The 27767-nt window shown below is 39.1% G+C and overlaps 1 protein-coding gene across 1 annotated transcript in view; it reads right to left on the bottom strand.

Annotated features, from left to right (window-relative positions):
* LOC137127933 (cadherin-22) overlaps window positions 1-27028 on the bottom strand; it is a 148694-nt gene extending 121666 nt beyond the window's left edge. Inside the window, exon 1 of the mRNA XM_067505504.1 lies at window positions 26779-27028. The gene's annotated coding sequence lies outside the window, so the exon portion shown is untranslated. The remainder of the gene's footprint in view (window positions 1-26778) is intronic.
* Between the last annotated feature and the right edge of the window lie 739 nt (window positions 27029-27767).

Genomic DNA, 27767 nt, shown 5'->3' with positions numbered 1-27767 from the left:
GCTTTCTGAAAATTGAAGACTGTAAAAAGAATGGGCCGCAAACCGCTTTGCAAAAATAGTGGAATGACAATGGGGCTGTTAAAACCACTTGGGCATCCTAATGCTCATCCTATCGACGTTATTGATTTCCCATTCTGCTAGCAACCCTTATAGCTCTCTGGAAGGAAGAGGATCTGTCTCGCCCCCTGGTGATGGTCAGAAAAGTCTGTTTTAATAAATACATGGAGCAGCGCACATCCTGGCAACGACACACACACCATCCAGGACTGAAATAGCTCAATGTTCAAAAGCTGCGGTGACCAAAGTCCAAACTTCAAACTCCTCTCACATCAAGCCGTGCCAGTCAGAGAGGCGAGAAGCTTTCAGACAGCACAGCAAGTATCTTGTCTTTTACCCCTTCTGCTGGGCCTCTTTTCTACTTCACTTATTCTCTCGTAGCAGCCAGAGGCTCTGACCTTGTGTAACGTCCTCCAACTAACTGGCCACTCAGACAAATCTTCCACCTTAATGAGAGAATGGCACCTGTTAGCCAGCACCATTAGCTGCAACCCATCTCTAAATCTACCTGAGACAGCATGTTGCCCCTAATGCTTCAGTAATACACTGTCCAAAGAAAACCCACAAATGCAACAACTACACTACAGTCATAGCCCGTCTTTTTCAGCAGACCAAACAGATTTAACTAATGCTTTAGATTACAGTTCACAACTTACTCTATAATTAAACTGTATTTACAGGGCATATTTAAAAGTTTTATTAGTAATGATGTTGGTTTGCTGTATTAGCACAAGTATACTGTATATTTGTACCTGGCAGGATGCAGTGTTTGGGAAAAAAAGGGGGTATTAATCCTGGGAACTTGAAAATTATCTGTAAGTAAGGCTTATTTATTGTCATATTATACGGTACGCAATTCTTATTAAGAAACAATCTTGTGTTCGCAGACAACACAGTGAGAACCTAAACTGTGGGTATATTGTAACTACAGGGGACCTATTCTATAATTACAGGGTACAGTATGAACAGAACAGAGGTTCTGCTATTTTATTGAATTGAAAAATGACCATATACAGTAGGCCACTAGATGAAAGTGTGTAGCTTAGGATTGTTCACACACACACATCAGAGCAGGATGTGTGCACTTCAGCTGCATTCACACAAAGTCCTTCCTGCAGGATTGTGAAGACGTTTAACCCTGTTTATTTGTACTTTGGAACATAACCCCTGTGAAACACACAGAGTAACATTTTAATTCTCCAATTCACTGCTTTGTTTGCGGCTGTAAGTCAAACTCACTTTTGACCATTGTTGCTCTTTCTCTCTCACTCTCTCTCTCTCTCTGTGTGGAGAACAGAAGAACTTGGGTGGTTTATTTATTAACAGCAATGGTCAAATTTTACTTATTCTGCCTGTAAAGAATGTAACAGTACTGTAGAGATAAGTATGTGGAGCTAAAAAAGACCTGCAGATGACTGAACACATATTTAAACACTTTTTAGAACATGTAGAGAAGATCCAACATGACAGTCAGGTAACGTCAGTTTACCTTAATTTTTTTAAGTAATTTTAAAATATGACTGGACATCTTCAAATAATAACAAAGATATAAAGGGTGTCAATATAGTATTTGATGTTGATTAACCCACAATTTTTGATATATTGTTCATTTATTTTTGTCAGTAAATACTTGGAAAAGGAGGATAACACCGGACATTTAAAGTTATAGCCTGCTGACCCCGTAGTTACTATGCAACTTACTCAAAAATTAGATGAAAATGTAGCTAATTTTACTTCTAGTCTTGAAACCTAAAAAGGTACACTTGTTTTCAGCGCAGTGCAACTTGGAGAGTGGGCATCAGGGCATGTTAAAAGCAACCAAGCTGTTCATCTTTTCTTGTAGCAGATTTCTAGTAAGAGATGGACAGAAATTTAACACGTTGTTTTTCTTTGTAAAACTTTTGATGTACACACAACGATGGAAGAAATAAAAGATTCAATGGTGGATTCTGACTTGCATTTATTTTGGGACTGTAAATAAAAAACAGTTTGATTGTTAGTTGACCTCATATTTAGTTTTTTATTAGTTTGTTTGTTTGTTTTCCCCGTGTTTTAGTTGAAATGCAATGTTACATTATGAGACCTGTAATTAGATTCATTGACTGTTTGGGTCCAATGGATTGCAAAGCATACTGTGAAGAAAAACCTGAACACTGTAATCCCATGTGCTGCAAATAAGGAGGAAAATTATTTTTTGAAAACCAAACTGTCAAATATGAAAAATTAGCATTCAGAGTGTGGGTATGCCAGGTTGTAATAATTTATCAAACTGCTTTAATTAGATGGTGTGAATGTGTGTAACAGTGTGAATGTGATCGGGGCATTGATGCGAAAGATTGGCTGCTCTTAACAACCCTGAATAAATAAAGTAAAAATATATTTTAAACCTAGATATTGATGAAATGCGTTTCATTTATGCCTTGGAATATATATTATTCCCTCTAAAATGAAAGTGCCTACTACAAGTTGCTCTACAGTTTTTATCATGCTCCATTACTACATTACTTTTGTCAGAACTGGCACAAGGAAAAATTATTGTAAGAATGAGCAGCATGCCGAGCACAGGTCGGACTAATCATGGTGTGGCAACATTTCAAGATTCAAGATATCTTTATTGTCATGCCACTACATTTAGAATACAATCTAAATATAATATTTTGTTTAAGGGTATATTCACTGATGCAGCACAAAATCAATATTGAAATGTATTATGACATGTAATCTGGAGCATATGCAGACACAGAAATCACGAGTAATACTAAGGGGGCAGTCCTTGAGCACATATAGTTAGTGAGGGAGTCCTCTAACTTCATGGCAGCAGTGTGCAAAAAGCTTGATGTTATGTTTGTTGTGCAGTGGTGTCTAGTTTAATAGCCTCTCTGTGAAACATTAAACGTAATAGAAATACATTTGTACAGTATATGTTCAAAGATAAATGGTTGACCTCTAAAAACCCCTTTTAAAAGAGCTTACAAGAAAACCATGCTTATATTTTCAACAGCATCTGTTCAAATGACCCATATTGAGAATATCAAATTGTACACTCAAACAGGCTTTTTAGAGTCGCTCAGTTGTTGCTATGTGTGATCAGCTTTTTTTTTTTGATGTGTTTTAGATCTGCTTTAGTGTCACAGTGAAGGAAAGGTCCCTTAGATTTACATACATGTCACCATAGTCAAGAGACCTTGGATCTTATATCTGTCTCTCACTCTCTCTCTTTCTGTCTTAACTTGAACCTCAAATTCTCCAACTGAAAGAAAATTTGAACAACAAAATAAAAGAAGTTCAGAATGACCCTGCCTGAACCACCATTTATCGACCCATCCAAATGGAACCATTGTTCCAGGAAAACTCCATGAGTGCCTGCAGCTCTTGTGGCCGCCACATTATGAGGAAGATGATAGATATATTGTAAGCGGTCTTTCAGACTTTTCTCTCTGTTCGACCATGTTCAAACAGAGTGGTACCCATTATTGCACACAGTCTTGACCGGAGGATCTATAAAACAAGGGAGTCAAACACGTTCGATGTGCTGGGCCCATTGAGCCACCACAAACACAAACCATGGTTAGCAACATGTTGAGAGTGCATTTGCTCACAGTAGACACACTGCAAACAGTCTGACTCACAAGGTCTATTCTCTTGAAAGCGCTTTCTGAGCCGAGACAAGCATGTCGCTTTTCACACAGTCAAATACTATTTAACGTTTAAATAACGGAAGGTTTTGAGAAATAATCAAACCTTCAAAGTGAAGTCAGGTTTTTAATTAATTTGTACTAATTTTGTTGTGCAACGGGAATAAATAATCTTCCAACAAGCAGGTTTTCCAACAATAGCACCACTTTTACAACTGTATTCATGAATAATGTATGTTATGTTACATGTTGGCATTTCATGTTCATTCACAGAACCAGACTTTCACAACAAAGCCAAATTGGTTGCAAACAGAAAAAACAGATATACACATATTCTTCGTTATTAATACGGTTATGTTTTAATAACAAAGTTATGTTTCAGTATTTTCAGTTTTTGTTCAAAGCATGTTGACGTTTAGCCTTCTTACAGCAGGTGATTCATAGCTTCAAACTCTTGTTGCTTCATAAGAGATGATTTGTCTTGATAATTCCAAAAATACACATGCTCTATATGGTTCTCTCTCCCCCTCCCCCGTCCCCCTTTTTTTTTTTTTTACATACACATACACGCACACACACACACACACACACACACTATAGAAAAAGGTCGAGGTCAAGATTCGCCTTACTCATAGTTCACCAAGCTCCGCAGACTGGCAGAAATGCTCAGAAATAAGCCATTTGCATGGACAAAGTGTTAGAAAGGAAAGGTCATACAACTTGCTACTGTTACATAATACACTAAATTATTCACTGCCATTTTTCCCAAGGGTGCCAGAGGTTTTTTGAAGTGGTGAATTGGCTTAAATGAAGAAGTTGCTTGCAAGAAAATTAAGGCAGAGATTGGGGGGGTCAAAGTGACAACTAAAAGATCCCCAGGATGTACCCATTCAATTCATGGCATGTTTTTTTCCTAGTGCAACACTGTGAAAAATTGCTGTGTCTCAGGAGAGGTGACCTGCTTATGTAGTGTGCTTCCCCTTTAACCTAGCTGTGAGCCATTCTCACCTGTCAGATCACAGCCTGGATGCATGCTTATGTGTGTGTACATGTGTGCAACTGTGTGTGCCTGCACAGGTTTACGTGTGTGTGTGTGTGTGTGTGTGTGTGTCAGTCAAGGTTTGTGTGCGTATTTGGATTTTGTTTTATACAAGAGTTGTCAACAGCCCAAAGCCTTTCAAATAAAGCTTCAATTTTTTTTTTGTCTTTCAATGCTTTTCTCTCTCTCTCTCACACACACACACCTAAAACTACCTCCACAGCAAAGACTTTAAAACCACAATGATATTTATAATGAGTGTATAAATTAATATGATTTTGAATGGTTTTAGAAATGTTAGTCACTACTCCAAGGCGCGTGATAATGCTGGATAACGTGCTCCATATATTAGCTTTAGAACGGGTGCGTTTGTGTTCATCCACCCAGCCCAATGTCATTTACACAGTCTAGCTCTCAAACATTCAAACAGGGGCAGAAGATTGAAAGCTCTTTATCTTCCACAGTATAACTCAAGTAAAGTTAATATTAGAAAATGCCACTAACCCTCCATCTCCTTGCTATTCATTTACCTTTGCCCTTCTGTTCCACAGGTTTAGTCCAGTGTAATCACAACTCTAATTGATATTTACAATAGTAAGACTCATTAAGTTAAAGTGATGTTAGGAAACACGTGAGAATCATTGAAGCGTAATAAAAATGACGAAGTGCTATGCAGCTAGGAAAACATTGAAGGTCATGGAAATTGTTAATATAACAGTTATTTATAGCAAAACTTGCTATAATCAGATACAGCAGAAACGTAGAAGATATATATGCAGGTGGAATAATTTGGAGTTCTACAGTTCTGTTACACGGAGCATTAGTGGACCTCAATTACCGGATGTGGTTCACATTAAATTTAAAAAAAAAGAAAATGATCAATGCAACTGGAATAGGGCGGCTGTAGCTCAGTTGGTAAGGAAGTCATCCACGGACCACAGGGTCAGTGGTTCCATCCCGGTCCCGGGACTATATATGACATATAGCCGGGATAGCCTTGCTTTATGGGCAAGACACTAAATCCCTAACAGCCCATTTCCATCCCCAGCTGTGCAGTGCCACTCCAAGCCCGGTAGAAATTGGGGAGGGTTGCGTCGGGGAGAGTTGCATGAGGAAGGGCTTCCAGCGAAAAAACTGTGCCAAATCAACATGCGGACAATGATCCGCTGTGGCGACCCTGAACTCACGGGATAAACTGAAAGGACAAAAAAAATAAAAATAAAAAAAAAATCAATGCAACTGGAATAGATATGTAACTAAATTGACGGGTTGAATTTGGGAAAAGATGTCAGAGTTGTCAGGATTAAAAAAGCCATCATCAAGCATTGTCTGAGGTGGGATGTGATCTTCTGACTCCACCACGACAGTCTGACACTTGCAAGGCCCATTCACTACACCGACCTTCACACCCTTACTTGGCTACATAATGGGCACACTACTTCCTGCTTTGGCAGGGAACACTGGCATTGGCCATAAATTGCATGCTGCAGAATCTAAATGGACAGCTTAATTCCTGTTCAGTTAGTAATGAGGGACATATCTGTTTGTGTGTTGTTCAAAATCTGAACAAAAAATTGACACTTTTAATACTTATTTTGGAGTGTGCAATGCCACAACGGTAGAATTATGCAAATGTTACTGTTCCTTTTTAGTGCTGGATGGTTGCTTTAAATATTGATGGCATCACTAACCTGGCTCCTGGTATTGACAATGCATTAATTAGGTTTGATGACTAAAAAGAAGGAAACATTGTATTTTATTTAAGACTGTGCCAAAATAATGAAAAACAAAATGTGTGCACTGATTAGGTGCATGTGTGTGCTGATGACCACATTTTGTCTCGCAGTTTTCACTACAATAGCAAGAAACAGGCACTTATACAAAGAAGCTACAATTAGGTCACTTCTTATTTTTCATTAAGTAAAAAACTCACTAATGTCTTTTAACATTTCAGTGGTAGGAAGGCAGGAGGTGGTTTGTTTTGCCTGCTTCTTATTTTGAAAGCTAATTAGCTAAATGTATTCATACTATTCCCTTGAATATGTCATGCATTTTGAAAAAGAAGTTTTTTTAAATCATTTAGATCATTATTTTTGTTCAAAGGCTGGAACTAAATTTTCGTTCTTTTCACCTCAAGTCGTTAGTGTGCGTGCCACTTGAAAACACCAGGGGACATGTTGAAGGTCATACAGTTGTCAAAACACAGTATGTATTTAGACACCAGTAAACACTGCAGCCTTTTTGTGGTCGTTCATGAAGAGCAGATGTGGAGAGTAACATCAAACAGCAGATACCCTCCAAGTTTATGCAGATTAACCACATGAGAATGAGAATTACGAGTGTACGGAATTCAGCTGGATACATATAGAAATTAACACGTCAACAACACACACAAAGGCCCACATAACTGTGAGTGCATACACATACATGCCCAGGAAGAAAACTGCGTGTGTGCACATTGTTTGAGATCCATGGTGATTCTGAAGGAATGTAACACTGTTTCATTGTCAGCCTGCCACTGTAAGCAGGATCATCATGTCATTTGGTGATTAGGCCTTTGTGGGCTAGCTGTTTCAAAAGCAGAGGCCTATAGCAGTGCATTCAGGGAACAGAGACCCCCCGCCCCCCACCTCCCCCCCTCCCCCCTTGCCTCGCCTCGCCTTGCCTTGTCTTGCCAGTCGAAGGCCAAGTCTCCCCCGCCTTTTTCTTTTCAGGCTTGGCCAAGAGAGTGTTTAGAAAACAGTGTGTAGAAGGGTTCTGTTATCCCTGCATACCGCCTTGCGGGTCTGAAGATGCGTAATTTTCTCACAACAAGGGTTCCCATGATAGCTCTCTGCTTTGAGTAGCTATTAATGCCCTTTCTTGCTCAGTGGTTTGTCAAATGCATTAATCTAAGGCTTGGCAATGGGTGGAAAGAGGCAGAGGATGGAAAACAAGGAGAGAGGAGAAGAGAAGGGGAGAGGAGAGGTTTATATACTCTAAACAAGCTTGTGTACAGTACTGTATTGCTGTATATAAAGCAAACATAATTAAAAATGACAATATAATATTCTTATGACTGATAATCCCAGGATACAGAACAAATCCAGTCACTGCTCCTGTATGCCTTGGTGTTTCTGTCTAAACATTGACCTCTATTCAGTGAAGCCAAAATAGCTTGAACAATACTTTTCCTAGTTCTATGTAAAATACTTACTCCCTTATCGTGGCAATTTGCTGTGTTAATTTGTCAACCTACCAGATCAAACATTTACCAACCCAGCTTAAAAAGAGCCACCCTCTTTTAAACTTTGATTGGTATACTGATTGCTTTTCCTTTTTTTGCGAGTTTGTTCTCAGCTTTTTGTGTAGCGCACTCTTGACTGCATATGGGTCTCTCAAAACAGAGGAAGAAAGGTTTAAATTAAAGGCACTTTTCCCAGCTGTGCTTTGTTGAAACTTCATAAACTACTGCATGTTCAATAAAGCATATTTATTTGACACAAGATAGCTAATGCAGTGACAAGCTCAATGAAGTGACACTGCAAATGTGACAAAGCTATGAGTGCCTCTGGCTATTATCCCAAAAAATGCTCCAGCAATTAAATGTTAAAAAGCTCAAAGATTTGGGAAGATAACTGCTGACAAAATGAACAAGTTTTCCTCATGGACTAAGTTCGAATGAAACCAACCAGACTGCAATGAATAACAAACCGAAGAAAGTTGACTTCAGTCTCTTTCACATATGAACTCTTGACAATGTCCGAAGTTGTGGTAGTGGTTCACATATGCAGCCCACAGCGGGAGATTGTCCGAGTGTCGTCATGGAAGACATTTTGTTTGATTTCAGTGTGTAGTCAGCACTCACAGGAGGCAAAACATGATAGAAAACTTAGGCTGTGGGAAACAGTGTTTTGCTTACAGTACATCAGAGCAGTGCCTCTAATCAGGAAAAAGGTTTCCATCACTCGATGACCTGGTCGAGTGATAGAATCTTCATCAGCACACCATTTGCTCACTTGAGAATTCAGGACAAAGCACCAACTTTGTACTAGGGGGCTCTAAGGATAGATTCATGTTTCACTTAGACATTTGCGTTCTTACATACACCACCTCCCGACAAAGTCAGGAGAATGTCAGGATTCCAGAGCATATGTGAAAGAGGCTTTAGATTAGTAATGTTGCAAAGTCATTGCTAGACATTGCTACACATTACTAAGCAGCTTGCAGTGAGATAAGGAAGGAGCTACCCATGCAATGTGTTGAGCTGAAGGACATAAATATGTAACCAAAGGACCTAACATCTCTGTGGGTAGATGTAAGAGACATCAGGGGATCTTTGTCTTTGGGAAATAAGTTGTGGTTAATGTAATAACCAGTGAACCAGTGAAGAGACTTTATCAGATTCCAGATCTAAACAGTGAATAAATAAGTGAATATTCACGTAGTTGTGATCCTTTCCATGGATTTTATGCAGTTACTCAAAACAAAATCAGCCACAAACAAGAATTTAATGACCTGTTACATTAGGGCAGAAGTCATCAAGGGATATTTTATCCTAAGGGTGCTTGTTTTTTCTTTTTTTGTTCCAGCCCAGTCACAAAAGAGCAAGGAATTAATACAAAGAACATGGACCATCTTTGATTTTCAGTTTGTTTTCATTTCATGGAGCCATTGAAGCCTTTACTGTACAGTGTGTGAAGTTGGTGCAGATAGTTTTGCCACTGAGCATAATCATGTTTAATAAAATATAGGCTCAAGGAATATTTGTGCAAGCAAGACTTGATCTGCTCTCATCTTGACAGCCATGAAAGTGTTCTCTGGCTTTCTGTGATTTTAGTCGCCCTGCTGGTGTATGCAAGGCAATCGCTCCTTTGTTGGGTCTTTAGCGCTTGGCATCAATACAGTGTCACCTTCTGGCTCAGGGGCTGAATGTAGCCTTGCAACAAACTCTCCTGCATAGCAATGACACAGAGGGGGATACAAGAAGGATCTCACTGGTGTCTCTTTTACCCTTTAAACAATAAGTTTACAGTTACTTTATATTTCTCAACTAATTTAAAATCTGTTATTATAGTTTAGAATACAAATGGAGGAAAAAAAAAAACAATGAACAGAAAAAAAAATAGAACAAAACAACAAACTATGAGACTGATAAATGCCTGATATGTAACTATGTGTGCAGCTTTTAAGACAGAGCCAGTGGAGAAAAAATAGGGGCCATTCCCTCACTTCCTCTTCACCCTTCCCTTCTTTCTTTTTTCCTCTGATCTGACCCCCACCGTCACCCTCACTAGCTGCCTCTACCCTCCTCACCCCCACCTTTACCTGAGACTCACATTTCCCAGGGGGCATTAAACTCACTGGCCCTGTTTGATTTAGGCAGGTCGGGTGTCAGTGTTCGCTACAAGCCCATGGTGAACCATGAATAATGGATCTGCCACAGGTCTGAGTCCCCCTGAGACTCCCAGCTGCCCCCTTCCCCCAACTCCTGCTGTGACTGGAATAGTCAATGTCCCATTAACAACCAATGATTCATAAAAGGTTCTCACTGCCAGCTCAAAAGAACTGGAAATGTGAAAGAGAGGTTGTTAGTAAAAGACACCAATATATGCATTTCACTTACAGTATATGTGTGTATTAATAAATACATTGAAATTATGGCTAAAATGACTCACATCAGGGCCAATCGACATATTGCTTTCTAAAGCATTTTTGTTTTAATCTCCTTCTTATGGTAAATGTGTGGGTACTGAGCTTCAAAGAATAACCAACAGAACAGCCAACAGTTGGTGTGCCAATTTACAAAGTACAATTTTAAGCTTTTTGATGCAGACCTCTTCTGTTGCCCTAAAAGTAATGAAAAAAGTGGCTGCATGACGGATTTTTAGACTTCCAGTTTTACTTTTATTCAGGTCATATAACTCAAACTCCGCCTAGAGCTTCAAAAGTCCCTGAAGCTTGTTTACATAATCTTTTGTTGATCCTGTTCCTCAAAGTTATGCAGCTTCCTGTAAAAATGTGCGAGGGCTCTGCTTTTACAGTGTTGAGTTTTATCATTTCTAGTGTGAAGGACAGTTTCATCTGTACAAATTCAGAGCGGACACCTAGAGCTGCTTTCTGTCTTTTTGTTTACAACGTACGTTTTCTTTATTTCTCTTTTCTGTGAGGTACAATCAACAATTAAAATGAATAAATTTCACTTGAAATTCAATAATAAATGCAATGCAAGGTTCCTTTCTAGATCCCAGCATTGTTAAAACATTCAGAAGTAAACCACACAATTCACCACACAACACATGACGCAGCCGCCAGCTGACAAAAATTGGCACCAAAACTGGTTGGACCCAAACTTTTGTAGCACATCATCATCAAAATGAAATTAATCAGTCTCATTAAGGACAGAGATTTTTACTTCGGTGGTCTCAAACTGTCTTCCACTATTCTGCTGAAGCTATACCGACCTGCAGTGACATTTACTGTACACTCCATTTCACCCTCACTCTCTTTGTCATCAGTCCTACTTTTCTCCCCATCTGCCACCTCCACCAGGGGACAGATTCTCCATCACACTGCTGTTGATACTATTCTTTTTCCCATATATGTAGTAGCATCAAAATGGAAGAAAAAGAAATATGTATTTCAGCATTCCTCAAACACTTGGGGAGGTGAATTTAATTGCTTCTTATGAGTAGTTGGAGGTCGTTTCAAGATCTGTGACTTGTCTCTTTAATATGCACTTAGAAGTTCAGGCATTTTAAGCAGAAAGGCTGGCAAAGAGTGTTTATGGGGATACAGAGTGAATACACACTCAAAATGCACACACACATTTACAAAGGAGCATATACTGTACCTGAGGTTTCACCAAAGCAATTGCACCCCTACAAAAACAGAAATGACCCCAAGTGACTCTGGGGATCTATCCCGCTAGCAATGGAGAGTATATTCAAAGCACTATGACAGGTGCATGCACCGTTGTCATTCAGACTGACAAACCGGTCACTGTGGACACCAAAACCTTTCAGACATCACAAAGACCCAGGTGCACAAACACACACACTTACACAGGGCTTTATTGTTTTTGCATCAAACATTCTCACACACACACACACACACAGACTTTAGAATCTATTACAGAGACTTTATATAAAACCTGCAATACCATATAATCCCTCTATAAGTATGCAGGTAGACGGGCAAAAAGTCCTATAGCTGGAACCTGTCTGTCACAACACATCCTCAGCAGTAACAGTGCACTGGAAGAGTATGGAGCATAATGGGCAAATATTTCACTGCTTCACTTGAGAGTTGAGAGTTTTGAGATTGGGAACCATTCAGGCAAATATGCTCTTTGAAGTCCATGCAAGTCAGAGGACAGGGCCCGTGCAATGTTAAGTTTGGGCATTTCTGTCATTTCTAATTCAAATAAGCATTGAAACAAAGTGCATGGCTAGTTCCATTAGGGCAAAGGCCCAGTGGACAACATTTAATTGAAAGGCATCTCATATATTCCAACCATAATTACCATGTTGAAGCTGGTAGCGTTACACATAACTCATAAAATGACACATACAATGTGCATACTTGCAAGTACAACAGACTTTCAATTATTGTACTTACACATGGGCAAAAGCGTGCTCTAGTTTGACAGCCAGGTGTTTAATGCAATCAAGATCTTTTTGCTAAAACCCAGTCACTGTGTTTAGCTAATAGATGCTGCATAGATACGTACATGCTGCAGCAGTTTCAATGTCAACATTACATATAAATTGGGAGGTTGTAACAGTCAGTTGCCTGCTTTACTGTCTGTTTACCATTTTTTAGTTGTCGTCGGAGGCTGGACCTAAACAAGAAGTATGCCTGAACAGCAAGAAATTTTTTTTTTCAGTCCTGAGACTTCAAAGGCAGAATGAGTGCTTATCTGCCTGAGAGACTTTGGAAACTTGAAAGGACTGAATCAACCCAAAACTAAACTGATGACCATGTTTGCCCCTGAGCCACTAGTGGACAATGGATTTAGCATAGATTGTTAGAAATGGGGATAAAGAACTGGATAAAGTATGGTTAAATAGTTGAAATAGTCTGATCAACTAGCTGCAGACTGTATGGCTGAAAACATATAATATAAAATGATAAAAATCCAGACATGACAGCTTACAGCTAGTTAGTAATCGCACTTTTCCTCCCCTAGTTTTTCAGTATCCCAATAGACTGGAAAAGCAAGCTGACTTCCTTGCTTCCAGAATGTGACTGGCTACATGGGAAATTAATTGCCATAAGTTGGGAAGGCTTATAAACTATGACCTGTCATGACAAATGATGGCCAGACAGTTCATGTTTTAGTGCCAAATGTTCTTATCAATACAAGCTAAAGGAGCTCGAGCATAATTGTCCTGTTTATCAGTTCTATTACAGGCCTTCTAGAGGCATCTAGCTAGGTCAATAAATAAACACAGGTACTGTAGAGTTACAGTGCACTACCCCATCTCACTTGATAGATCTCTAATAAACAGTGCATCCCTCACAAAAAAGAATTATGCTATCTATTTCAATGTCTTTTAGAGTGCAACGTCTCCCATACCAAAGCAATTACCACACGAGTCTGATACACACTGCTGTCATAACCATTATTTACAGCTCTAGTTGTTTGAAGTGATTTAGTATGTGTGTGTGTGTGTATGTATATATGTGTGTGTGTGTGTATATATTTGTTTGTTTGTTTGTTTTTGCATCGTTAAGCTTACAAATAGTAAATTTACATTAATGATTTAAGCAAAACTGCTTCAGCAACAAATTAATGTGGGAAATGCAATATACCAAAAACAGATGAAATATCAGCAAATTATACCTACACTTGTGTGATGTGACTTTGTAATTTTAAGTGAACAGTGCTTATTTATAAGAAAAAAAAAAAGATTCCATTCCAAAATGATTCCATGTTGCTGTCGAAAACATGTTTTGGCCAGCAACAATTGTTTGACCTATAAGAATAATAAAAGACAAAACTTTGTTTATGACAATATGTTTTCACCAATAAACTACATCTGTTTGCATACCAAAGCAGAACTGCTATATAATTTGCATATTTTTTTTGTCATTGGCACATTTTTGGGCACAGCTTGACTAGTTTGACGGCAGGCAGAAAATTATACTTGCAATACTCACTAAAGACCAATAACACAAAAAGTCATGAATTGTCCCTTTCCAATAATGGTGAAATTTCAGAAATCCTCTGTTTTACATACAAAATTGCAGCTTTGAAAGAGCAACTACATCTCCATCTATTTTACAATTGTATTAATAAAAAAAACACTAAGCTAAGCAAGTCAGTGGTTACATTATTGTAAACTGGTGACTGCTAGTACACCACTGAAATATACTAGGTTCTCTTTTTGCAGCTGTGACAAAACAAAAAAATAACACTGCACAGCATGAACTGTTTTGACATTGAGTGACATTGTCCGACTGAAAAGAAAGCAGATGATAAAGTGAAGAAGATCACAGCCACGACTAATATAATTTTCCAGTAAATCCAGGTTTCGCTGGTTTTCCAATCATAGCTGAAGCTCGAAGCCAAAGCGGCACTGCGAACTGTGATGGCTTCACAATCCCCTAGCTCAGAAGTATTGTTATGTCTCTTGGGTATTATCTTACAAAGCTCATTATGATGCAGAAACAAAGAGGAGACACAGGCCCACAACTGCAGGAACTCTAGGGTGCATGCAAACATACACACAAACGCAGGCATAGTAGTTTAATCTTTGCAAAGATGTGCTTTATCAGTACAAATCCAAGTGTGTCCCCTGATTACTAATATGTGTGCATGCAGCTGTGCACCATTAAAAACAGATGTGACATCTTCATGTCGTAAATTCTCTGAGACACATAATGTGAGTACAACAAATTCTGCAATGTGTAAACAATACATAAAATGCCCAAACACTTACACCACATAATCCACTGAAGCTTGTCATTTCTTGTGGCTGTTGAGTGAATTATGCCAGCACAGTCATAATCACTAGTGCTGTCAGCGGCATATGCACTTGTTCATTCAGATGTGAGCCCGGTCTCCAAAAATTTAGCTAAATAAGCACTCATTCGGTAGTACAAACACAAACGCACTGAGCACAAAATTGCAGACTGTGCTGCTGTTCTGCAATTAAGATTTATCTACTATGGATGCAGGCACCCCTGTGGTAAGAGTGTGTCAGTCACTTCTTTTCTCTCGAACTGCATTTTATTTCATTGGTCATTAGGAAGTACTGCATGACACAAATGCATTGTCAATGTAGCACATCCAGAACTTTAAGGTAAGCTGTGTTTCATGCAGTGTTTGGAGTGGTATAATCCATTGCTGAGGCTGCACAGCCTCATCTCGAAAAAGATGCATTACGATCCAGCTAAACTGCAAAACACCAGCCGGATTATAATTCCATTAAGTTTAGTTTTTTTTTTTACATATGGTAAACTGGGGTGCAAGGAGGTAGTTGGATTGGGAAGGTTACAAAGTGCTCAACTGTTACACCACAGACCTGAGTTTGACTCCAGGGTTATGGTTCAAATTAGAGGGGAAAGTAAATAAACATGTGGTATGAGAAGTAATTTCTGTTTATTTTTTCTTTACTGTGCCAGACCACAATCTTTCCCTAACCATACAAGAGTTTCATAATTCTGTGGTTCCAAAAACTGGATGTTGTTGTAAGGCTGCGTCAGGCTCTTGTCTGGTAACACTTTATTGATCTGTTGCGTTTTGATGTTATTGATGTTAATCATCAACATATCCTCTTCATGCTACTAAAAATGTATTCCTGGTTGCCGGTGTGTTCCAAGCGTATTTGTGATAGACCCATAGGAATGTAATCTTTTAGGAGAAGGATGTTTGAGCTGCATTGTTCACAATGACGGAGTACTTCCCTGCTCAACATGACATGACCACAGTGGCTGTTCAAAGATATTTCAAAATCAGACTCCCGCAGTCTTCTTCTAAAAGCTCAACTTATCTATGTTTTAGAGTCTAGTCAACACTTTTGTGTGAAAAGAGCCTCAGCTAACCAGAGAGGGAACTTTCCAAGCCATCTTGGAAGATCTGCTTTGTAACCTTACTAACTTTGTTGGCTGAGCCTCAGAGAGATTTAGGGTTTTTGTAGGATTGCAAATCTGGAAAAGAATAAACTCTCGGGGGTGTCATGCAGTACATGATCCAATTTGATGCTGATATTGTTGTCTGTCTTGTCCTCTTCTCTGATTTGTTTTGATAGCTACTGAGAAGAGAAATACTGACACACAGTTTGTGTGACTATGACCTCTAAGCTCACAGTTTCTTTTTGTTTAATATGTTTGTTTATTGTGAAAAAATTAGACAATATCTCCATCAGCTTACCTTAATAAACTTTTTTTGCAGTTGTGTATAACGCGTATTTGCAGTTGTGTATAAAGCAGACCCTTTTAGACAACGTAAGACAAAGTACAAGCAAGAAAAAAGGCATTGCTCCAGCGTATGAGTCCCCAGAGCAGCCAGTGTTAGTGTTTGAACTTCTCCAGCATTATATCTACATTAAAATTTGAAGTGTTCTTTAAATTGAAAATTGGGTTCTTAGCATACTTTTTCCTAATACTGCTGAAAGTCTGAAAGTCCCAAAGCAAGCATTAATGGGGAGATTAGGAATATATTAAACAGTCAAACAAACCCACACAAAACACACTCACACTCCATTCTCTCATGTCCTCTTTTCTCACTCTCCTTTGCTATCTCGCTGGCTCCCTTATTTTTACTGTTAACAAATCAGGTAGTTTAACAGATCAATTAATTTACTAATTCATTGTAAGCTTAATTCATGCCCTCTTATAGTACTGTATCTCCATAGTGCCCACTTTCTCGCTGCTAAAACATTAAAGAAGTCACCTTGCCATTGTGTGTTTTTAATCTTAAAATTCAGCTGCCAAATTTGTACCTGATCTTTCTACAACTAATATTGCAGCGACGGTTGGATCAAAAGCTTTGCAGTTTATTCATAGATCTACCTATAGACATTTAGCTAAGAGCTGTGACGCACCAAGACAATGTCAAATAACTTGTGGAAATGAAGACCAACTGCTGTGCCAGCTCACCTTTTGTCTGGGCTGACAAGTGGCACTTGAACACATCACAAAGCTGAAAAGCATGTCACATGCATGTTCTGCACATGTGGCCCGACTTTGGTTTTATATGGGATATGGTACAGTGCATCACGGACCTAATATAAGCAAGTTCCATCAGAACAAAGGTACAGGGTACCATTAAATGATTAAATCTACAGTGTGGTTTTATGGACTGCCAGTGCACAGTTACACTGTAGCATAATTCGTCCAAATGTGAATGAAATTATTGTTCTCAAATTCTTTCAAGTTACAGATATGAAACAACACAGACATTACGATTACACACAGACATCAAACAAAACAACACATTGAATGAAAGCTGTCATATAACAAAGAATTGTTTAAACAGATTTGTTAAATGCTTGGCATGTACAAACATGCTTACTACAACTCTACAAATGGGTTCTTTACTTACAACAATATAACCGGTGTGATCTTAAAGTGCTGATTTCACCATTACATCACTTAAATATGCTTGGTGAAGAGTGTATCATTTCTATAGAATGATTTTGCAGGTATACACATAATGGCAGAGCTTCTACATTTTTTGTTTGGTCAGAAAGGGGGAAAAAACCTGCAGTAGTTAAATGGAAGAAGAAATTATGGGCCACGCTCCTTCACCAGAGCTTAAATTGGACAGTGGAATAAACCTTAATATGTCATCACTATGACTCGACATGGCACCTCAGTGGTCATTAAGCAGACAAATGGTGGTCTGGGCTCGGCAGAGAGGCTGTTGGAAATGTTGCAGGTTGTTGCAAGAGACCAAAGGAACCAAGAAAAAAAAAAGCAGAATCACCCTCTGTGCATCCATTATCCAAAAAGGTTTTGCTGTTCAGATTTTGTCAGGCTGGTGCCTATCCCAGCCTATGCTGAGATGCCAGATATATACAGTAAACCACATAAATGTACTATTGAACCACATTGAACTTTACAGTTTCCTTCAACTAGCCTGGATGTCTTTGGACTGTTGGGAGAAAGTGGAGCACAAGGTGTGCACATGCTCACACACACAGAAAATATAAACTATACACACAGAAAGATGTAGCCTGGTGGTGTATTTGAACTCATCTTGAAGTAAATCTGCAATTCTAACCACTGAATCACTGTGAACCCCAGATATAGGGACGGGGAAAAGTAAACTGAAAACGAATTATGAAGCAAGTCAAAGATGAGATGGAGAGAGATTGGGAGCATAAGAGAAGCACTGCAAGCGAGACAATGGATACAAAGACAGAGGAGTGGGAGACGGCACAAAAGAGAAAAGGCCCTCTAATAACGAGTGATGTGTTGTTACAAAACAGGTAACTATGGACACAACTTCATCTTAAAGGCTCCGACTGAGGAAAAGACAAAAGCAGTGTACAAAACATATCCAAGAGAAAACTGCCAAATGTTCCACATTACACATCAATTTCCATTAATTTAATGTCATTTTGGTGACATTTTAGCCAGCTCATGCAGCATTGATTTTTTTTTCATAGTCACTCGAGACACCAAACGTTCACAGCACAATTGGAGCACGGAGATACCACTGAATAAGTGATGTTTGAGTTTTATACAAGTTTCATATTGTCTGCTTCCAAGGGAGCCATGAGGATTATGTCAAAGCTTCATGACTTCTTAACAATACAGCTTTTTTCATACCCACTTGGGTACATGTCTGGGGGTTACTATTGAATTTCCTTCCATTACGCAGTATTGTGGAGATTATGCTTCCCCTATTGAAAGGAAAAATGAGCAATAACTCAGAATTATAAGCTATTTGTCTGGGACATTGAGCTAAAGGCTTTGTTGTCCAGCACAGACAGCTCAATGGATAGATTCACAAACCATAATCTGTGATGCAGGGTGATCACTGAAGCAGACTGACCTGAGTGCATGCTAGCACCACCACAAAGAGAGGTACGAGGGGCTGCATCAGAAGGAAGGACTATACTAATGATCACTTCTTTTTAAAAGGTATGATTCATATTGATAATCATGGATATTGCCATGCATATTTATATATTTTTTGAAGCCCAGCTAGCTAGACTTCAAACTGTTTGGCCAGTGTAGACTAAAGTTCCCATATTTTTTAGCCAACTAGTAAATGTTTTCACAAGGGAATAAACCTTTGAACCTTTCAGCATCGAGGCAAACTGTACAGCCGTTAATATGTATGATCTATTTGTGTGTGTTTGTGCGCATGCAGGCTGGCACTTCTGTGTGCATGCCACTGTGTGTGCCTGTTTTTTTTTTTGTTTTTTTTTGGGGGGGGGCTGTAAACATGCTTTACCCAGCATGTACAACTATCCCCAAGAGTGTGTTCCCAATGCATAATTCAGCACACACATAAAAACTTCAAAATGTGAATCCCTTTGGTGTTTGTATATGTGTGCTAGTGGGTGGCGGGAAGAGGAAAGAGCATTAAAGGGTATCTTATAAAGCCATGGCATGCACTCATATCTAAACTATTCAATCATCCACCCCCTTCCCACAGAGTAAAATTCCACTGCATAATCAAACTTGTAATTTTTGCATCATATCATACTTTATAAGGGGCTCATTTTCTCATGCCTGACAGAGATTTGCTCCAACAGCTCTGTATCACTTTAACCACAATTATTTAAGGATGTCTTTTCCATTATGCCTCTGCAAGGTGCCAACGGCCTCACATTGGAAAACAACTTAGTTCCACTCCCAAGGAGTCCCTAAAAGGGCTGCAATAAGAGTTATTACTTTGCCCAGAGGAAGTGATATCTATGCAGACTGCACACACATTTCTTAAAGCTGCCACTTACCACATACACCTGCTGTATTCTGTCAGTCCAAATACAATGCATCTGTTATAGATTATAACAGTGCATGAGTTTTTAGAACAGCGCAACTCCTTCTTATTTTTACATTATGCAAATACTTATTGTATTGGTACAAGTACTATTCAACACCTCCCACCTATTTAAAGATGCAAAGTACAATGGAGAAAAAAAACTACAATGACAGAAATGTTTTCTAGTAAGACATTCATATAAACCAAGAAATTTGATTTTTTTTTTTGCTTTTTTACAACAAGCATACATAGAGAGTATATATAGTGAGCACTACAGCATTTTTACCTCTGCATTATGGCTACTGTAAATTACTGTATTTTTACTTTTGTTTTGTAATATATAAGACTTATTTGATATTATACCTTCTGACAAACCAGACAAAGTAATATTATGTTTTTCTGATCAGTTCAATGTTGCACACCAAACATAATTATGACCAAACTATTCATCAGCTTCAAGATTAAAAGCCTGCCAGTAAGAGACGAGAACAAAAAAGAGCAAGAGAGGGGGAGACAGAGGAAGACAAAGAAAAAGTAGCCAAAGCCTATATTAGCCACAGGAGCCAGTTGTCTGTTGCTAGGCTGCATCACCAGTCACTGAATGAAAAGCTTTGAAGGATAATTTTGATAAATATACAAACTGTGTATTGATTTTTGCTCATTCAACCATTGTCTTTCTGCATATTGCAACTCGGGGTCACAAGGTGCTGGAGCCTGCCCCAGCACAGACTGTACAGAAGGCAGGAAAATACCCATGACAAGTTGCCAGTTCACAGATGGACTTACATAAATATACACTTGCTTGCACTCAGATACACATCTATGGACAAGCTGTAATCTCCATGCATGAATTTGAAGTGTGGTGGATAACTGGAACAGCTGGAACAAACCCAATGTGAATCACTTTAGTTCTTACCACTAGTTCTGACTACTCAGTGCTACTCCTTTGTGTAAACTGAATTTTAATTTGGTCAAATGAGAAAACATTTGGATAAATGTACTGTATAGACTATAGAAAATACATGCAATCACTACTGATAAAATATTAATAAATGTTTCGTTGTCACAAAGGTAGAAGATCTGGCATTAATTTTAGCCACTTTGTCTTCTGACAATAATTTACCTTTTCACTTACTGAGCCATGATAACTCATTAAGGGTGCTTTTCGTAGCTTAGAATGAGAGCAGACTAAAGTGCAGTGGGGGGAAGATCTTTCATATTATGTGTGTACCTGAGTCATCTCTAAGTCTTTGAAACTGACAGCCCATCATAAATCTCATTTCAGGGACAACCGTTGTCAATGAGCATCTTCAGTCTGCAAAAATGTCACCTTATACTGCCCGTAGATAATCGCAGATGAGACAAGAGCTGAAAAAGCATGAGGTTCTCCTGTCAAACAGAATATAACTCACATTTACTGGCATTAAAATGGCTTGCCCAGCAAAGAATGAAATTAAATACTACTGAATAGTAGACTGTTTAGTAGAATGAATCCAAAGCATCCTCTCACCCTGGGTTGCATTCAAAAAAATCTACTGTAAGAAGAGCAAACAAAACAATAGAAGTTACTTTTCTTAAGATCACCTCTAATCCTTTGTTCATTTTAATCTCCTTGCATACCAAAAAATCCGTGCACCTATGTGCATGCACTTGTGCATAATCATGAACCGTGTGTGCGTGGTGATTCACTGTTTGTGTGACTCAATACACATCAAATATTTCAACCTCAAAAATGTGGATGACTTTCCCTACCTTGGCAGCCTTCATCCCTGCAAAGCTGACACTGATGCAGAAATACACCACCGCATAAGCTCTGCCAGTGGGGTTACGCCAGACTCCCAGGAAGAGTCTTTGTGAACCGTGACATCCAGGTGAAGAACTACCTGTTTACAAAGCAGTTGTTCTTCCCACTCCAGTGCAAGATGCACAAACGTAGTCCGGCAGACCAGCTACAGAAGGCAGACTGATTATCTGGATCTTACCACCAGAGATGGAATCCTGCCTCCAGGAAGTCATGCACATTAACATAAAATACCAGACAGCCTTCAGTACTAGAAGGGAACTGAACACAAATTTCCTCAACCACCAGCAATGTAGAAAACTTTTTATTATTTTCAGGGATATACAAAGCTGTAGGTTTCTGATGCACCGAAAAAGTGAAGAAAAAAAAGAAGAAGAAGTTTGTTTTTATATTCTAAACAATGGCATAGAGATGTTCAACAGCAACACTGAGACAACTCACAATGTCCAGTAAAATTGAAACTCGTTTATGGCTGTAAAGAGCCTGTATGTCAAGACATACAAAATCCCCAAATCCCCGTGTATTTTTAATGTAAACAAACGCTATATTACCATTTTAGTGCAGTGCTTACAGTTATGATACACAAAGTATTTCCATATCTCAGCGATTGCATTAGCCTGCATAAAAGTCTCTTCTTCAATTCACTGCCCAAAGGTCTTTGATGATTTCCTCTACAGCACATTTAAAAGCATGTATTCAGATTTTGTTTGAACTCTCTATTCAACAAGGCTCCTTTGGCTTCAAATAGCTGAGGAGAGGAACCCAGATTAACATGGACACATGAACACAGCCGTCTGAATCTTGTTAGTGTCCATCTTTTCCTCTAGTTGCTTAGTCCTTTTTTATTTTGGTTACTATTGGGAATTAGAGCTTTCGGGTGCATGTAACGTGTTTAAATGTGACTTTAAGCAGTGTAATATCTTCTTTTGTGAGATAAGGGTTTGAATGAACTGTATTATTAAGAGGAAACTTATGGCTGCATTTGTCTTATACCAAAATTATCAAAGCACACATGTGACACAGCACTTGAACATTAAAAAATAGAGTGTGAATGTAATACCATTAGTGTTGACATGCTTATGTTTAAACTTTTTAACTGGACTGAAAATTAACTCAATTTTAAAATAAGTTGATTTTTGACAGCATATTTGTTTTACAAAAATGTTTAAAAACATTTAAAATATTATATTTCCTTTGTAGAATTGAGGATATGATTACATTTGATGAAAATATCAACAATATGTCTTTATGCTAATGTTAAAAATACAGGAAGGAGGGTAAAATATCTAGCCTCACAACCTTCCAACCAGCACGTCCATAATTTGTATGTATTATGAACCAACATTACTTCCAAAGAGTAAGAAAGGCAAGAAAGCAATGTTTTTTAATATGAACCAATAAGTACCAATATATATTCAAAAATAATACACTAATCTACTGAACTTGAACGACTGGTGATTTTTTTATTTATCCTAATTGATTGTCCTCAAGGTTTTTCTGTATTTGTGATGTTGTTGTTTTCTTTGTTGTGGATCTTTTCACTTTTCCTTTCCTTAAGAGCGGAGAGCTGCTTAAACAAGGCAAAAAAACTCACTTGGAGATTAATTAAGTCAGTTGAATCGTGAATGTTGAAAAATGATGGTAAAGTTAATGTGAACAGCATAGTGGGTCCCAGGACAGATGCTAGCTACAGTAACTTGCGCCAACAGAGCTTCACAGTAATTTAATCCCAAACACAGCTGCAACAATGGTAAACAAAAAAGTGTATTAACAATATGTTGCATCTCAAGCAAAAGCACCTAAAAAGTATAGCCTCAGAAAAGCCACTGAATTGTTGGATCAAAATGTTGCCTGTAACCCTCTCCTTGAAATCAGGTCCAAACATGACTGGAAAATCAAGCATGGAGCTAGTTCAGAGCCCTCAGCTCTCTATCCCCAGCTACCAAGAGATTCCGACACAGAGCTCAAGAGTTAATATGGTTGATGCAGTCCCTGCCCAGAGGGAGTAATGAAGTGACTAAGGGCTGACCGTCCCTGACCACCAACAAGACAGCAGGTGTGAGAGCAGGAAGGAGAGTGTGTGAAGATGTGTATGTGTATGCCAAAGCTTTCTGAAAAGGAATCAGGCACCCAACCACAGGTCCAGATCAACTAGTTGGCCTAATCGGTCCCCTTTCTTTTAGCTATAAAGGTCCACTGCTATGTATCTACTGCCACATCACTGCCATCTATCAGCTTCTTGTTCCCTCTTCTTTTCTCCATCCCACTCCTTCATCCTTCTCTCCCTTCATCCGTCTACCTAAGCCATCTGTCCTTTAACACTACATTTATGCTCCAGCTTGGTAAACGGTAATCAATGTCTCACAACGGTGGACTGCTTCATCTAAACGATTTTTTTAGCAGGGCTGTGTATGTGTGTGCCAAAAAGGAAAAATGGAAAAGGAGCAAGACAGTGGGAAAAAGCAGAGACAAAGTGGCAGTGAGAGATGGAGTTTTTCGTATAGGCACACGTCAGTATTGACAAAGCTTTTTATGTAAAATTCTTATTTTTGTGTATGTATCGTCTGTGTGTGTACATTGAGAAATGTGCAAAAATGAGGGCCGGGAATTGGCACTGGCTCCAGAAGCTCACAGCAATGCATTCACTTCTGGTACATAAATCACAATCAGCCCATTCTGCCATCTGGGTTACTGCTACATGGCCCTTGTAATGTACACGCTGGTTAGACCACCAGCTGAATAAATGAGGAGTCCCATATACAAAAACAGATACGCATCTGCAATTGACAGTAAGGGACAAATGTATTCATTTCCATTTTTTCTCGCAAAGAAAATATTTTACATTCTGTATCACCTACTAACTAAAGTGATGTGTGTGCATAAATATGTGCCAAACAGCAGATTTTTTTTTAAAACAAAATCCAGTGTTTCCTGAGGCTGTGTAAGTAATTCAACTTCAGTGAGTAAATATGTATGTTGACATTTGAATATTAGTTCCACCATACTCCGACCCATTTGCACAACGGTACAGACGTGACCAGATACTGACCACTAACTTTGTCATTGCCGAATGACTGATTGATGTTTAGAATAATGACTAAATGCTTTACTTTTAAGGTAAGACATCTCGTTTCACATGATTACATTGTTTATTAATTGAAAGATAAAGAACAGAAATGTATATTCTGGATACTATGAAGCACTTGATGTCCGGATTCAGTTTAAACCCGCCTTACATTTTGCTGAAGTCTACACCTACTCATTTTCATAATATATTGTTACCTGCAAAGATCAACCAAAAGGTCACAGTACTCACACTGTGGCCTTGGCTCTCTGACTGATTCATGAACACATCAGCATCTAATTGGAAAATTAAAGTCATCGATTGGCTTTTGGGGCAAGAGGCATTTCTCTTACTTTTCCAAAAACCAATTAGGTCAGGATAAATGGTCAAATGAGGCATGCCAGTGGTCTCACAGTTCCACAAGTAGGCAACACACAAGCAGGTCAATAATTGAATATGTGCATGCAGAACCTACAAAACCATCCTCCTCCCACATAAAATGCTGTGGGTAACCTCAACCAAGGTCACTTGATCTTCAAGCTTAAAGGTGTACAATAACCCCTAAGTAACAAATGATGTTCTGTAAGATGAAGCACACTCACACACACACACACACACACACACACACACACACACACACACACACACACACACACACACACACACACACACACACACACACACACACACACACACACCTCCTGTTAGGAATAGGTTGTATTTCACCCAGATATCACATAAATGAAGGCCCTGCCTTACAACAAAACAAATATAAAGTCAAGATGGGAAGAATTTGATCAGTCTTGGACCTGTGATGTATGTAATGCTGTGCAGTGTGTCTGAGTCAGTGGGAAGTTACGGCGCAATGGAGCTTATGAGCTAACATTTGTCCATCTAATCAGTCAGATGATATTCAGGTAAATCTAAGTGTCATATCTAATTTGTGTGGTTCCCTTATATTAATCAACTTTAAAGAAATATTATGAAGGAAAGCACAATCCAAGGCTGAGGAAGAGGGAAATAAATTTCAAAGAAATTCTAAATTTTGAAAAATGCCGGTTGCAGAAAGTTTACATTATATGTAATAAAACATGTTACACAAACAGCATAGACATTGCATTTGATGCTAACGTGATCCGTTATTACCCAACTGAGGATTAAAAATTTTAAATACAGGAGTGACTACAACTGAGGTAATTGGTGGCAATATTAATGTATGCACAGCAGTGATAACCATAATTAATAAAAGAGAGGCTCTGCACCCTTTATTCTCTGTAACCAGACTTTGCCGTTTTGATTTTCCACTGCTGGATCAGTAAAAATTAAATAAATAAATAAAAATAAAATCCCGCTTTTTATCACAAAGCCGAATACACCTGAACTGCTATGCTTCTAAGTCTGCATTTAGACATTCAACAGCATGGCTTTATTGCACAATGGCACACATCCAACTTCTCCAAATGCATCCTGTTGGCGCATCAAGTGGCTGCAGTACTCAGAAAAGCATCTCACTGTGCACGAGGTTCGTGCAGTCACGTTACAGCCCTGTCATTTCAAAAGTCCGCGGCGTTGTTGCTACAAATACACTGGCCTAAATATTTACACATATTTGTACACTTGATTACTGGGACTACACAGACTGGGGGGGGGGGGGGGGGGGGTGTCTACATTTGCAGATCCTACAAGAAATGCATGCACACACTACCACTGCTGTTAAGTCTTACTATAGACATTTCATATTTCGCTGCATTAAATTTATGCGAGACAATTATCAACATGCAATCTTTCACAGCGTGTGTAACCCGTGGCACATCATGTCCTACCTTATTGTAAAATCGTTACAACTACCATCATTACTATCTAAGTGATCGTTTGTTTAATTTGATCGGAATCACGACTGGTCTCCTGCGCAGCGTTAATTACCGAGAGCACTGACGCTCCGTTAATTGTGTTCCAAGTGGCAACAAGTTAAGTAGTGATGCTCAGCTCTTGAAGCGCGGATGAAAGAAGCTTCAGCAAAACGCAAAAGCCAGCATCTTTCCTCCCAGTCGGCATCCACGCACTCCCAAAATGCAAACACACCAAAATTACTGTGTATGCATTTATGCAATTTCCCTCTGTTGCCGTACGTACAAAACTCCCACGGTGCAATATCGAAAAACATTGTGCAAGTCCAGAGGAGTTTTATGTTGCAAGAGCAAATCACTGCACAGTGAACTTTCCCATTGAATTTAAACACCCTCAAAGTCCTACCTTTGTTATCGTGTGTCGGAAGCAAACGTCTTTGCCGTGACAAGTTGCAAAGGGATTCGGTTGCTAAACTTGCTGCTTCTCCCGGAATGAAAGCTATAGGATCCCCTGTGTGATGAGAATCAGAGGGACAGACGCTCTGTGTCCCCCGTCTGCCACCGCGCTGCGCGTCTGGAGTCTCCGTTCCGACAAAGCGCAGGGAGAGGGACGACCGAGCTACTTTCGGAACGGCACGGCACGGCGCGGTGCGGTAAGCCCCTGGTGGTGACGGGGGGAGCCTACACATGACGAGAGAGAGAGAGAGAGAGAGAGAGAGAGAGAGAGAGAGAGAGAGAGAGAGAGAGAGAGAGAGAGAGAGAGAGGAGCAACCAATAGAAACAAGGCGTAATAAAAGAAGCTGTTTGTTTTGACCTGGGTCATTTGATAACCCGGATCCACTCACTGTAGATTTACTCGATGCCAGAAAAAAAATGTGTGTCTGTCAGCTAAAACTAATGTAGGTGGCTTTAGCTGAGTTGAGTTAACAGTACAGTGTTGAAGCAAACTGAATTCATAACATTCAGGGCTAAAGCCATTTACAGCGTGGGCAAGAAGTTGTCATTCCATTCTTAAACTCCATCCTGCAACTTTCTTCCTTCAAAGAAGAAAGAAAGAAACTCAAATGTGAACATTGTAGGTATATTACTGATTCTCATCAGTGTAGACAGAGAGAAAAAAGTGGCCACCGTTGTTTTTCAACTGCAATGTGAAATATAGTGCCATTTTTTTATTATCTGCGTGACTGGCTGAAAACAACAGTAAAAGGGAATTAAGAAATACTTGAGCACAATAGACCATGATGAAGACCAGAGGAGGTATTCAGGTGAATTTTCTTTGGGTATTTGAGAAGGTGAAAATGTCAAGTATGCCTGCTTTCCTTGAAGAGGTTCACTTTCTAATCAGTGTGTGTGTGTGTGTGTGTGTGTGTGTGTGTGTGTGTGTGTGTGTGTGTG

The sequence above is a fragment of the Channa argus genome, chromosome 5 (genome assembly GCF_033026475.1).
Source record: "Channa argus isolate prfri chromosome 5, Channa argus male v1.0, whole genome shotgun sequence".
Classification (NCBI taxonomy): Eukaryota; Metazoa; Chordata; class Actinopteri; order Anabantiformes; family Channidae; genus Channa; species Channa argus.
Note: the sequence above shows the minus strand (reverse complement) of the source record. Positions and strands in the feature narration are given on the sequence as shown.